This window comes from Haliotis asinina, chromosome 11 (genome assembly GCF_037392515.1).
Source record: "Haliotis asinina isolate JCU_RB_2024 chromosome 11, JCU_Hal_asi_v2, whole genome shotgun sequence".
Taxonomy (NCBI): Eukaryota; Metazoa; Mollusca; class Gastropoda; order Lepetellida; family Haliotidae; genus Haliotis; species Haliotis asinina.
Genome location: NC_090290.1, coordinates 15,449,399 through 15,464,326, shown reverse-complemented (window position 1 = coordinate 15,464,326; position 14,928 = coordinate 15,449,399). Strand labels below are relative to the sequence as shown.

At 40.1% G+C, this 14,928-nt stretch overlaps 2 pseudogenes; one reads left to right on the top strand and one right to left on the bottom strand.

Annotated features, from left to right (window-relative positions):
* LOC137255257 (uncharacterized) overlaps positions 1–14,928 on the top strand; it is a 285,609-nt pseudogene that overhangs the window by 17,939 nt on the left and 252,742 nt on the right.
* LOC137255207 (uncharacterized) lies at positions 8,135–10,289 on the bottom strand (annotated as a pseudogene).

The window sequence follows — 14,928 nt, the reverse complement described above, 5'->3', positions numbered from 1 at the left end:
ACAAGAAATATTTTTGATGGCCTGAAGGCTAGAAAGAGAGTCGGAAAAGATAATATATTGGTTATGTTTAGGGTGTCTTTGAATATATTTGAGAGCTGTTAATATGGCGTTCGCTTCTGCAGTAAAAATAGAACTGTTATTTGGAATTCGAGAAGATATTGTTCTTGATCCAATGACAGTGGCACAAGCTGTGGAATGCAGTCATCGGCTATTTTGTTCAGTTCATCAGAAAAGAGTTGGACGGGGTCAGGAACTCCCATAAACAGTTCAGGCTTCAATCTGTTGGATGAAAGTGATTCAAACAAAAGCCAGTCAGCTTTGGTAAAATTCCTTCGTGACAAAGGAGGGACGTCAGATGGACATATAGCTTTAAGAATAGTTGGAAAATGGTCACTTCCACACAAGTCATCATGGACTGACCATTCAAACTCACCCAGCAGAGTAGAGTCAGTAATTGATAAGTCAAGGGAAGAATATGTTCCTGTACCAGGATGTAAATAAGTGTTGGAACCACCACTATAAATACATAAATCATTGTCAGAAAAAAGTCCTCCAACAACGTAAAAGAGACAGATATTGTTGGCAGAAATAAAATGTTCTAGTATGTTACCTTTGCTGTTTGTATGTGTACCTCCCCACAAGGGATTGTGTCCATTCATATCGCCCATGATGATACAGGGCTTAGGAAGTTGGTCATAAAGTGCCTGCAGATCGCCAGGCTGCACAGAAAAGGAAGGAGGAAGATAGAGAGAGCACAATGTAAAAACAATGTGCATCGTTACACGGACAGCAACGGCTTGAAGATGGGTATTTAGAGGAACAGGACTGTGAATGGTGCCCTGTCTCACTAATATTGAAGAACCTCCAGTTGCTTTCGGCCCAGGAGGAGAAAAGCAGTGATATGGAGTATACTGTCGTATATCGATGTGATCGTTTTCTTTAAAATATGTTTCTTGTGAACAAAATGCCGATGGCTTAAAATCTTGTATAAGTAAATGTATATCATTAAAATTGTTCTTCAGTCCCCTACAATTCCATTGAATAATAGTATTGGAAGTGTTCATGGAGGCTTAACTGGAGATCGTGATTGGGAGGAGTGTTCACTCCTATGAATTGGTTGTGAAGGAGGAACGTGTATCTCCAGAGGTTCATACGAGTTATGAACCTCAACAGATGCAAGAACTTGAGTTGGCGTCTCCACGTTAGTGAGCGCCTTTCGTCTTTTCTGTACTTTCTTTTTCTCTTTTCTAGTTAAAGTTGCATCATCGGTATGTGTACTTTCCATGGAGTGAGATGGTACATCACGAGTAGGATTGTCTGTTTGTGAAGTGGTTGATTTCATATTACTTTTCTGAGATATGTCAGAGGGTTGGTGCAGTACAGTCTGGTCATCCTTGACCCAGGAGATGTCGGTCTGACATGACACGGAGACTGTCTTACAAACTCGAGTGGAGGATGCAATTGCTGCGGAATATGTTTTTACATATGTTTGAGCAGGAGATGGTACTAGTTTTTTTGCTTCTTGGTAGGTTATGTTGTTTGTGTGCTTAATTCTTAAGATTTGGGCTTCAAATTCAAACGATGGACAGGATTTAGAAGACGCCATGTGATCACCATTGCAGTTAGCACATTTGAGGTCATTTGTGCACTCAGAGCTATCATGGGCTCCAGTGCAACGGCAGCATACTACCATCTTGCTACGGCAGAACTTAGCACCATGACCAAACTTTTGACACTTAAAACATCGGAGTGGATTTGGTACATAAACCTCCACCCCGATGTTGAAATATCCAGCCTTTAGTGATTTAGGTATTACAGGTTGAGAAAAAGTGAAAAGATAGGTGTTGGTTCTAACAAAGACACCATCTTGTGCTTTTCTGGAAAAACGTTTTACATGTGTGACTCCTTGAGATTTTAATTCAACAGCAATTTCCTCCTCGCTCATATCAGAAAGACAGCGAGCAACATCTCTCACAATGCCTCTGCTCGTGTTCAGTGTCTTGTGCACTGAAACAAAAACGGGAGTATTAACAAATTGTTGTAAACCCAACAGATTGACTGATTGTTGTTTCCTCAAACACTCCACTAGTAAGGCACCAGTCCGTAGTCGTGTGACATTCTTAACATCTCCACAGACACCTCTAATGCCCAGTGAGATAGCAAACGGGTTTAGTTTTAAAGGACTTCCGTCAACTGATGCAATTGTGATAAACCGTGGCCAAGAATCAGAAATATCTGGAGCTACCTCCTCATCAGACGAGAGCACATCTACATGTCTGCGTTTAGTTGCTTTGCAGGAACCAGGTGAATTGTATTGAGACATGGTATAACATACGAATTCAGCACCCCTGCTCCCCACCCACCATGGAGTGTCAACAAGGACGGTGTCAATTTGCACCGGATCTCCAGGATGCTAACACCAGGGATACAGGGGTGGTATACTCCAGTAAATATGACATGAATAGCTATATTTGTCCAAAAGATTAGTTGTCAGGCTGGTTCGGCCCATAACAATAATCCAAAGACATATAGAATTCAGCGGTCAACATCACCAGATTGGCCCATGAGCCACCGCCTTCTGGCATAGGACTCTAGGCAATTTCCTCGATGCAGAGAAATAAAATCTGACTCTGAACAAGACCCAAGATCCAACAGTACAATGAAAATGTGCAAAAATAATCCCCATGCACAGGACCTGGCGTGACCAGCCGATTGATAGAACCGGGCCCATTCGACCACCCGTCTAGGTGAAGTCAGGGTCAAAGTGGTGTGTTGAGCAATAGGAACAATGGTCCTGCTCCTATGCCCTCAACCACCAGGATCCCCTTCTCCACCGACACAGGGCCGCAACCCACGGCAAACGGGTTGGTGGACCAAATATGCCCCCGGGTCCACAACGGGGGGTTGGCGAGCTCTTGGCGTTACCCAGCACCCACCACGAGGAGGTGGCTCGCCACGGGTGCCGTATATGTTGAGTGTTAAATTTGAAGGGTGATAAGTGTGGAGTGAGGACTTGTGAGCGAGGGCAGTGATGCAAGCGTTGAGCTATTGTTCGGATCTGAGGTGTGCAGTAGGAAAGACTATTGTATGTGGCTGGGTAGTAGCGTTACCCAGCACCCACCACGAGGAGGTGGCTCGCCACGGGTGCCGCAAATGGAGATAAATAGAATAAAGTTTACTCAAAATATCTCCTTTTCCGAGGCAAAAAAAATGGTAAAGAGATCTGATCTTCCAGAAAGGTATGCTACAGTAGCAAAAACATCATCTGAGTCAAGCTCAAAAAGAACAAAATCATCCACAGGCTGCCAAACTACCTTGACATGGGTGAATTGCGATTCTCCACAGCTTTTGTACCCTGCTATATCATCTCAGACTGAGGAATCACTTCCTAGTACCTCAAAGTCGTCTTCTGATCACAAACCATCATCATCTCAGTCACTCTCGAAGTCTAAATCGACAGCTGACAGTCAGCAAACTGTTAAAAGTAAATCTAAGCTAAAGTCTGATGCTTCAAAACAACAAAGTGGCAGAGCTCCTAAAGGGTCACAAAATAGAATTCAATTGTTCAATAAATATGGGTCTCTTGAAGACATGGACGTTTCTGAAAACGTCCATTCTAGGGCACATAGCTTGTCGCCCTCTAAAAGAGTGCGGGGTAGATCCCCAATAAGTCCCCCCAAAAGATAGTTTATTCCAATAATATTGTACAGAGGACTAATTTACATGAATTACAGCTATTAGTCCAAGATTTCACACCTTCAGCGATATGTCTCCAAGAGACATATTTAAAACAAACAGATACATTTGACCTTCATCATTTTAATGCATATCATTGTTTTTCACCTCCGAGTGATAGGACCACTGGCGGATCATCCATTCTAGTCAGACAAAACGTTATTCAAAGCCCTGTTCCACTTAATACTAATATGCAGGCTGTTGCAGTGAGAATTACGTTACATGTAGCGTTTACGCTATGCTCTCTCTATATTTCTCCGTCTTCGACGTTTGCCAGAACTGATCTTCAAGCTCTATATGATCAGCTCCCGAAGCCCTGTATTATAATGGGAGATTTAAATGGGCACAACCCACTCTGGGGTAGTGTAACTACAAACACTAAAGGTAAGTTGTTGGAGGACTTTTGTTCTGACAATGATTTATGTATTTATAATGATGGTTCCAACCCATATTTACACCCTGGTACAGGGACCTATTCTGCTCTTGACTTGTCACTCACAAATTCAGAACTACTTAATGAATTCGAATGGTCAGTCCACGATGACCTCTGTGGAAGTGACCATTTTCCTACTATATTAAAAGCTGTAACTCCATCCGATGTTCCTCCATCATCAAGACGAAACTTTAAAAAGGCTAACTGGGCTTTATATGAAACACTGTGTGCTGAAAAACTTAAACCTGAACGTTTCATTGACGTTCCTGATGCTATTAAATCTTTTTCTGATGATTTGAATTCCATAGCTGATGAGTGTATACCAAATTCCTCTATAGTTCCACACATAAGAAAACCATGGTTCAACGATGAGTGGAAACAAGCTAGGAAGGCAAGGAAGAAAGCTGAACATTATTTCCGTCGCCATCCTATGGTGCATAATTTAAATAAACTTAAAATTTTAAATGCTAAAGCACGGCGTACTTTTAAACAGAACAAACGCCAATCTTGGCAAAATTATGTGTCCAAAATAAATTCTCGGACACCTATGTCCAAGGTATGGAACATGGTCCAGAAAATCAAAGGTAAAGGTACTAAATCTAGTGTCCATCATCTTAAACATGGAGATCAATTGCTTACTGATAAATCAGATATTGCTAATAAACTAGGTGAAACCCTTGCTAAACACTCTTCCTCTTCAAATTATGTACCAAAACTCCAGCAATATCAAAAACAAGAAGAAAAGAAAACTATTAATTTCAATTCTGATAATGGTGAAGATTATAATGAAACGTTTTCTATTCATGAACTCCATACTGCTCTTGATCAAGCTCATGACACTGCTACTGGAGCTGATAACATACATTATTAACTCCTGAAGCACTTACCGGAATCCTGCCTAGAAACTCTTCTCAATATTTTTGATGATATTTGGACATCGGGTAACTTTACTCCGTCATGGCGTGACGCCATAGTAGTACCAATACCTAAACCTGGACGTGATCATACGGATCCGTCCAATTATCGACCTATTTCACTAACTAGCTGTGTTTGCAAGACCATGGAACGCATGATAAATAATCGACTTGTTTGGTACTTGGAAACAAATAATCTTATCACAGATATACAGTGTGGTTTCCGTAAAAACAGAAGTACTGTCGATCACTTAGTGCGACTGGAGTCATTTGTTAAAAACGCACTAATTAATAAACAACATGCTGTGTCTATCTTTTTTGATCTTGAAAAAGCATATGACACAACCTGGAAACATGGTATTTTGAGGGATTTACATGACTTTGGTTTGCGAGGTCGTTTGCCTCAATTTATTGCCAACTTTTTAAATGACAGACAATTCCAGGTCCGTGTGGGTTCTACCCTGTCTGATCATTACAATCAGGATCAGGGTGTTCCACAAGGCAGTATTTTATCTGTCACTCTTTTTAGCATCAAGATCAACAGTTTATCAAAAGTTTTAAATGATTCAATTGATGGATCTCTTTTTGTGGATGATTTTAATATTTCTTGCCGAGGTAAAAATATGCATACTATTGAACGGCAACTGCAGTTGTGTTTAAAAAAATAAATAGATGGTGTCTTGAAAACGGCTTCAAATTTTCGAAGTCCAAAACTAATTGTATACATTTTTTGCAGAACATATAAGCCACATAAGGACCCAGAACTATCTCTAGATGGCACTCCCATCAAAGTTGTAAAGGAGGCCAAGTTCTTGGGATTAATTTTTGACTCACATTTAACGTTTCTACCACATATCAAATCCCTCAAAACTAAATGCCTGAAGGCACTTGACTTGTTGAAAGTCGTTTCAAATTCTAAATGGGGAGGGGACCAAGCTACCCTCCTGCAACTTTATCGATCACTGATCCGGTCAAAACTTGATTATGGCTCCATTGTATGTGGTGGAGCCTGTAAAAGCAGCCTGAAACGTTTAGATTCTGTTCACCATCAAGGTCTAAGACTTTGTCTTGGCTCCTTTCGAACTTCACCTGTTGACAGCCTGTACGTTGAGGCCGATGAGCCATCTGTTGAGCAGCGATGTATCAAATTAGCTTTACAGTATGTAACAAAATTATATTCCAGTGAGTCAAACCCTGCATATAACTGTGTTTTCAGTCCTCTGTGTGAGGACTTATACAATATGAAATCTTCGCTTGTACCGCCTCTTGGTTTAAGAATTAAACCATTTCTTGCTGCTGCCGGCATTGAGCTGGAAAATATAGCTCCTTCCCGTCTTCTCTCTTCTCCTCCTTGGCAGTTGGTTAGGCCCCAAGTGGACCTAACACTGACCACATTTAAAAAATCAGAAACTAATGAATTACAGTATAAACAAAAATATAATCAATTGAAACATAAATATAGCAGTTATAAATCCTTATTTACAGATGGGTCCAAGGACGGTGGCGCAGTAGCTTGTGCCACTGTCATTGGATCCAGAACAATATCTTCTAGATTACCAGACAACAGTTCTATTTTTACCGCTGAGGCTAACGCCATATTAACAGCTCTTAAATATATTCAAAGACGCCATAAACATAAACAATATATAATCTATTCCGACTCTCTTTCTTGCCTTCAGGCGATTAAAAATCTTTCTTGTAAACATCCACTTTTAATTGAAATTATTGAATTATATAATGATCTTGCTACTGGCCAGTACGACATCGTCTTCTGTTGGTTACCCAGCCACGTTGGCATTTCCGGTGACGCAATGGCCGATCTTGCTGCTAAGGCAGCACTCAACAAATCTGTGACACCACTCCGTATTCCTTATTCTGACTACAAAGCTAGCATTAGAGCTTACACTCGTGATCTGATGCAGAAGAAGTGGGACATCCAAGTAGGTATAAATAAACTACATGAAATAAAACCCTACATTGGTTATACCCACTTGGGTTGTCAGTCCAGATTTGAAGAAGTCATTTTGCGACGATGTCGTATTGGCCATACAAGATACACTCATGCATACCTTTTAAAAGGTGAGGATCCTCCGTTTTGTATCCCTTGTGATGAGAGAGTCACGGTCAAGCATATCCTGCTTGACTGCGTTGAATTCTCCATCATAAGGGATAAGTATTTTTCTGTAAAAACTGTTAAGGATCTTTTTAACACAGTCAGCGCTCATTTAATTATTGGTTTTTTAAAGGAAATTAATTTCTTGGTTGAATTTTGAGTAATATGTTCTGTATATAAATGTATTTTAATGATTGGTAGTTTAGATTAGGAACTAGAATTGTTAGTGGCTGTACCCTCAAAGGGGGTTGAAGTATTGTAAAATTATTGTCCTCCTGAGAGGGTACGTAAGTCCACAAACATTCCATGTAAATTTAAATCTACCAGGTTTTTAATCGTAGTATTCTTGTTGTTTTAATTTTGGCTAGCATATTGTACACTCGCCAGCAGCTGAAGGGATGATGTAAATCCAACTAGGGTTTATGCAGGTAGCAAAGGTACTGTAAGTCCCCATGGTCCCTAGTTTGGTGATCTACCTTCAGTTGTTGGCGATCTATGGCCTGATTTTATAGTGTATTGTCCTAATGATGATGTTGTTTTTTAACTTTCCGTGCTAGTTTTAATTCCATTTGTGATATTCTAGTTGTTTTACTGTCCTTCGTTGACAGGTTTTATAGTAGACATATAATTTATTTTGATATTAGATGTTCTCGTCACGATATGGCTGAGATATTGCCGATGTGACGTTAAGTTTTAACTCACTCACTCACTCACTCACTCAACATATACTGTATACATTATAATAATTGTGATCTTGACAATTACAAAAGTGCATGATGTGATAAATAACACAAAGCATATAATATACATGAATACAAGCATCCATACAACAAACATACTTTTTCTCCAGCCCCCACATTCCACTCTAACAGACAACACAACACATTATATCAACACAGGGCTCGCTGTGCGCTACACGGCCAAGAGAATCAAAGAAAGTCAGAGCCCGAGAGAGAGGGAAACCTTTAGCCTGTTTTCTAAACTATCCTTGAAGTATCCATCTGTAGCTTTGTCACTTTGCCAGCGTCCGTGTCTCTTGAACATCCTATCTGGAACTCCATTGTTAGCTGCTGCAGTAGCACCACCACTACGCAAACTGTGTAGTCCATATTTCTTAATGTTATCAACAAAAGGACTGAAAGCTTCTAAAAATAATTCCCTCAACCTACTATATGACATAGGCGTATTATCTTTTCTTAGCCTATAACCACTGGCACATTTAGACACATTCCTGAATATAAAGCAATCAGAATTAGGATCAATTTGGGCCTGAACCAAATACCTTTCCAAACAACTTACCGGACACAATTTTGTATTAGTCCGACCAATAACTAGCCAGGCACCATCTCTATAAATATCTCTTTTGGATTGCTTAATAAACAACATCATATGAGACTGATAAAATACAATATCAGCTCGAGTAATATTCAATAATACAGCCGATCTAAGAAATCCTGCATAGCCAAGTAAACAAATTGCTAATATTCTCAAATCCATTAGAGAATCACTATGACCTCTTGCATCATACAATTGTTCTAAAACAGCCGCTGAAACTGGTTCTTTCTTAACCACCTTTCGAGCGAGCTTTCTCTTTGCAGCTTCAACAACATTATTAACTAAACCATTCTCTGTTGGACTGACCAAGCCAACACTGCAATGAGCATGTCTCAAGCCATAATAAGCATTCAAAACAGGAGACACTGAATCACTTTCTTGCACAATAGACAACAAATATATTGCACAATGCAAATGAGAAATAGGCAGCGCATCAGACATATTATTATTCCTTGCCCACCTTTTCCATGCAGCATAAGCCATACTATACTTCTTGGTTGTGGAATCAGCTCTTGCATGAGATATCAAATCAGGCAGTCCATATGCGAGATCCCGAACAAGAGAAGGGAGACAACCAATCTCATCTTCATAAACGTCATGAACCACGCCTGTAACAGGGACATCAACATTAACGAAAATCAAGCAACAGTGCTAACATGTTAAAATCTATATCGTGTTAACCAAACAAACCTCCCCTTATCCTACTAGCAACATATCCTTCTCTTGACCTTGGCAGATATATGCAATCTTTCACTGTTGGTATGTATTGCGATTGTGAACACAGTATTGGCCAGAAATTAGACGACTTCCACTCTGGAACAACAAGCGTGCCAACAGCCTTACATTCAGCCATATATCCAATAACCCTGGGTATCAAACACACAGGGGGGACAACCCAGTTCATGACTCCTCTCCAACTCACAGTGAAGCAATCTACAGCCGAACACCCTGGATTGCTATAACGGGAGTTAAAAGTAGTCAGCTTCGCATTGTAGTATGAAGCACATCGATCAACCTGGTGTGGTCCCCATTTCTTGTCAATACTCTGAAACACACCTTGGCTAATCCCCCAGCCGTCATGATCCTCCATTCGACTGAGAAAATCAGCTTCTTCATTTTCATTGCGAGGGATCCACTGGATTTGCAAATCTATGTTGTTGTCAAAACAAATATTGAAAACTTGCAACGCAATAGATTGCAGATTTGATTTCATGCTACCTCTTTCAACTATGTTTACCACATTTTGATTATCAGTGAACCACTTGACCCTTTCATGTCTTAAGCCTGATGCTAAACTGTTCAAAACCATGTTCACTGCTTGAAGTTCACGCCATGTGGAACTATAACCACGCTCTTCTTCAGACCACTGACCATGTGACACCACCTTGTTCACATCTACACAATAACCGCCATACCCCATATCACTAGCATCTGAATACACTAACTTCCTCATACTTGCTGATTGAATCAAACGTCTTGACACATAACGCCAAATGTTGTCCAGCCAAAACTGTAACTGATGCTTACTGCAGTCAGTGAGTCTTACTTTACTCCTGCAAGACCTAGCAGTAACAATATCCATACTCAAAGATCTAGTCATTAATTGAGCAAGGCCACCAAGCACTAATTTCATAGAAATGATCTGCCCTACAACAGAAGCTACACTCCTCACTGGTACCAGACTCGAACTAAGACTCTGTACATGACGTATAGTAGAGACAAGCTTGTCAATTTTCCTGTTAGGCACACTCAATGACATTGTTGTAGTATCAATGCTAAAGCCTAACCACTCCAAAGATTGTGAGGGAGACCACAAGGACTTTTCTACCTTTGGTACAAAACCAGAGGCAATAATATCTTCTTTGACTGTAGAACCTATAGCAAGTGTATGCATATTCGAATCTCCTGATAATATGCCATCATCCCAAAAAGTGACAATTCTGTAACCTTCTGCCCGCCATTTCTTCACAAGCTGTCTCATAACCTTAGTAAATACGTATGGTGCCGAAGTCAAGCCAAATGGCAACACCAGAAATTTGTAGAAATGTATCCTACCAGTACTATCTGGCCAAGCAAAACCAAGAAACTCTGTATGAGACGAGGAAATGTCAAAGCGGTGATAGGCCGAATGTATGTCAAATTTAACTAAATAGTCATTCTGACGTATATAAAATAAAGCCGTTTTCCAATCCTCATATTTCACACTAGACTTTAAAAACATAATCATTCACTTTCGACAGATCCAAAATCAAACGGTTTTTGCCTGAGGACTGCACTGATACAGAAAGAGGGTTGACGACAACAGGGGGCGTGTCGCATTCACAAATCAATTTTTTCTTCTTCAGTTCATCAATAGCTTTTGTCACAAAACTTGCGTACTGTATTGACGACTGGTTGTTTCTGGAAAACATATTAGGAGGTCTGGTTAAAAAAGGAATTTTATAGCCATTTTCAATGATATCTAGTACAAAGTTTGAGGAACCAATAGATTTCCAAAATGCAAAACATCTTTTAAGCCGACCCTTAACCAAAATCTCCGACATTCCCTGTTCATATTCTGCATAGTTTTCAGTAAGACTTTCTGTATAAACATCACCGACAGCATTTGAACATTCGTGAAATGTACACTTAACCGATAAGTCCTGTCTCTGCTCACTAGGCCGACTGGCCTGCTGTACTTCCGGTTTGTGTTCCTTGACTTCCGCCACAGGTATAGGGGCAGTCTCTCCGGAAGTGGGTAAACTCGCCACAGGCACAACATGCTCCTGAACGCCGACCTCTGGTACGAAAGGGCTGGTTAACTGACTGGATATGCTGAGGACCGTTAGAAACACTAGCCAGTTGCTGCACGGGTCGAGTAACCGTTGAAGTCCTGCGAGGTGCTCTACTTGCATACGGGGCGTATCTTCCACGCTTCTGTCGCAATTTCCTGACAGCTCTACTGTTCGCACGGAAAATTGCCCGATCATCGTCAGAATTGTCGGCAAGTTCATTAGAAACATATTGCCTCACTGTCTCCCAGCCGCCTTCAGAAGAATCCGCAATCCTGATATGTTTGTTTCTTAGTTTTAAACGTTCAATTTCTGATCTGATCATGGCCTCAGCATCTTCCAGCATCTGGTTGTGAACAGATGCGATCGCATGTTGTAAGCTCTGAATAGTCTCTTCATTAAAATTGTACTGGATTTTGTTACCTTCCTTCGACCAAACATAGTCCTTGTCAGCTTCAAGTTTCTTGAGATCAGTTGTAGTTTGACTGAATTCCTCTCCAAGGGCCGATATCTTGATCTCCAGAGCATCATGAAGCTCTCGCTTATTTGTCTCCAAGTTTTTCAAAATGGCGTCAATCTTCGCCTCCATTGTCAATTCGAAAAACCAACTGACCGTAGCTGCACGTGAAGCGAGAATGACGTACTCGGCTTACACTACCTTTTTATACCCATATTGCAGCGCCATCTACCAATCAACACAACTACCCTGTCCAGAGTTACATACCCTGGAGAAAGCAATTTCCTTCTCATTCATTTTTCAACCGAAGGAAATAACATTAGTTCTGAAAAGAGCCAGATTGATTAAATCTTCTTAAAGCTGAAATAAAGTTATGTACTGATTTGGTAATACCATTATTTAAAGATCGGGTAATTCCAGCTTACCATACAGAACACTATTTATGTTATATCCATGTTTGAAAGAAAATACAAAGTATCTCATAGTATCACAGATAAGGCATACAAAAAAGACAATTATGAAGAGTGTTAATTATGAAGCACACCCAGTGAAAGAAATTACTGGTTATAATATAAGTTGTTTACTGGTCACAAGGGATCTGTGGGCCTCGAGGGTACATGAGTACCGAACACATGAATTACAATTTGAATTGTTTGAAGCACTGGTACAGCCTCGTATTATGGCGCATCGTTTCGTCGCTATTGTGCACAAGAAAAACAAATTAAGACTTATCTGCCTTCCATTCACTTTCAATTGCAAAACAATTTTCGTGCTTGATGCGTGAATCAATGTTATTCGAGATAAAGAAGTAATACCATGAAGAAGCAAATGAGTTCGGCATTCCCAGCGGTATTCATTGAAAAAAAGTCTGTAAGCGTGGTACATTGGAAAGGTATAAGGTCGCTTAGTCAATCAGAAATCGACATTCATGTGTGAGGTATGGTAAATCTGCTCCAATAATGGGCAGGACAAACAGGACCAATTTCAATTATTGATATCAAACCCGAATGCAGTATTACAATATGATGTAATCTTATTCTTGAATTCATTAGGTTCACAATTGCCAATAGTAAAAATGATTTTTCTTGATAATCAGTTCAAGTAACACCATATCAATGTACACGTGGGGCGGTGGGGTAGCCTAGTGGTTAAAGCGTTCGCTCGTCACACCGAAGATAACGGGTTCGATTCCCCACATGGGCACAATGTGTGAAGCCCATTTTCTGGTGACCCCGGCGTGATATTGCTGGAATATTGCTAAAAGCGGCGTAAACCTAAACTCACTCACTCACCCACTCAATGTACACGTATCTCACTTTAATACAAATTTAGCTAATCCCACTAACTGAGCATTTTGATGATACAGACTATGGCTCATCTGAACTAAGTGTTGTCAAAACACTAACCACAGCCAGCCTGAGACCAGTTTTGATAGAATCTGGCTAAGCGAGTGCACACCTTTACACCTTTGGACAAAGCTCATTTGACTTCATCTCACATATCTCTGGTGTTGTGTGGTCATGTGTCACATGTGGTCTCATACTGATTAAGTGAACTTGCTTAAAATTATCTCTGTTCACCCAGGAGTGAACACATAAGCTATAAGTCATATGGCTTTTAATCCTGCAGAAGATCAACCTTGGATTGTGGGAATTACAGAAGACTCGTGCTGTTTGCAATTATGACGTGCAGAGTGTTCATAATAGACTTGAATACCAAAATACATAACAAACAAAAGTCACAAAAATACCCAAACACGAGTTATAATACAGTGTAGTGAAAGAAAGAAACCAAGGGTGTTGGCGGATCTAGATCTGGATTCGAACTCTGGTTAATAGGCTTCTGTCGTCGTCAAAGAACTCCACTGTACTAACCGTTTTTCACACAAAGGTTGTTTCTTGTATGGGTTTCCCAGATATTTAGCAAGACAGCTAAATCTTCCGCTTGTTTATTTTGAAGGCATTCTTACATTTGAAACGAACCGTGTAGATCGGGTGAGAATTCATGTCTGTATTTGGAGGCGACTATCGGGGTCTCCCACTACAGGCCATTTTCAGGTCTGTAATTAAAGATAGATTATAGAATCCTGTCAACGAAGGGCGGAAAAATAACTAGATTATCACAGATATACACGTAAAGCTAGTAATTAAATCAAAAACATTTAACTATACGGGACAACACAATATGAAAATAGGCATATAGATGGCCGACAACTGAAGGTAGATCACCATACTAAGGACTATGGGGACTAACTGCGACAAACGTAAAATAGCCAACATCAAAGTGAGTGAGTGAGTGAGTTAAAATTTAGAGTCACTTTGACAATATTTTCGCCATGTCGTGACTAAAACAGTATGTAGAGTAACAGTAATAAAAGACAAATTATATAATCCTGTCAACGAAGGACATTAAACTAACTAGAATAGCACAGTATGTAAAACTAGTAATTAATTAAAGGTAAAATATTTTAGCTAAAAGGGACAATACGATGTAAAAATAGGCTATAGATTGCCAACAACTGAAGGTAGATGACCGTAGTAGGGACCATGGGGACTAAAAGTACCTTTGGTTCCAGCATGGACTCTAGCTAGATATATACCATCCCTTCAGCCGCTGGTGAGTGCACGAAATATTAGCCAAAATCAATATAACAAGAACCCAACGTTTACAAATCCTAGTATGGTTACATTGACTTGTGACTTACGTAACCTCTCACGTGAACAATAATTGTACAATGCTTTAGCCCCAATTGAGGATACACCTAGTGACCCAAGAATGTCACTAACACTTCAAACACCTTACTGACCCGGCAAACTCATGATAATTTATGGACAATAAAAAGCACACATGAAAATAGTTAGAGTAGTCATTTCACGAATTAATAGTTAAAGACTATTAATACTGAGCCTCTAACATTGGTGGGATACACTCTATATTCACACATTTTCGAACAAAACTACAAAGACATCAATATCTCCTGCAGTAGCAAAACACTCTTCATGAATGTGTCCATAAGGAAATGGAAGGAGAGTACTGACAGGTTTTTAAGTTCTGCTACTACAGGAGCAATACCACCAACGTTAGTTGAAGCCCAAACAGCGAAGTTAACTGTATCCAAATATCAATCAGCTATGATAGAGGAACAGGTCGATTGGCCCACTGGAATCTAC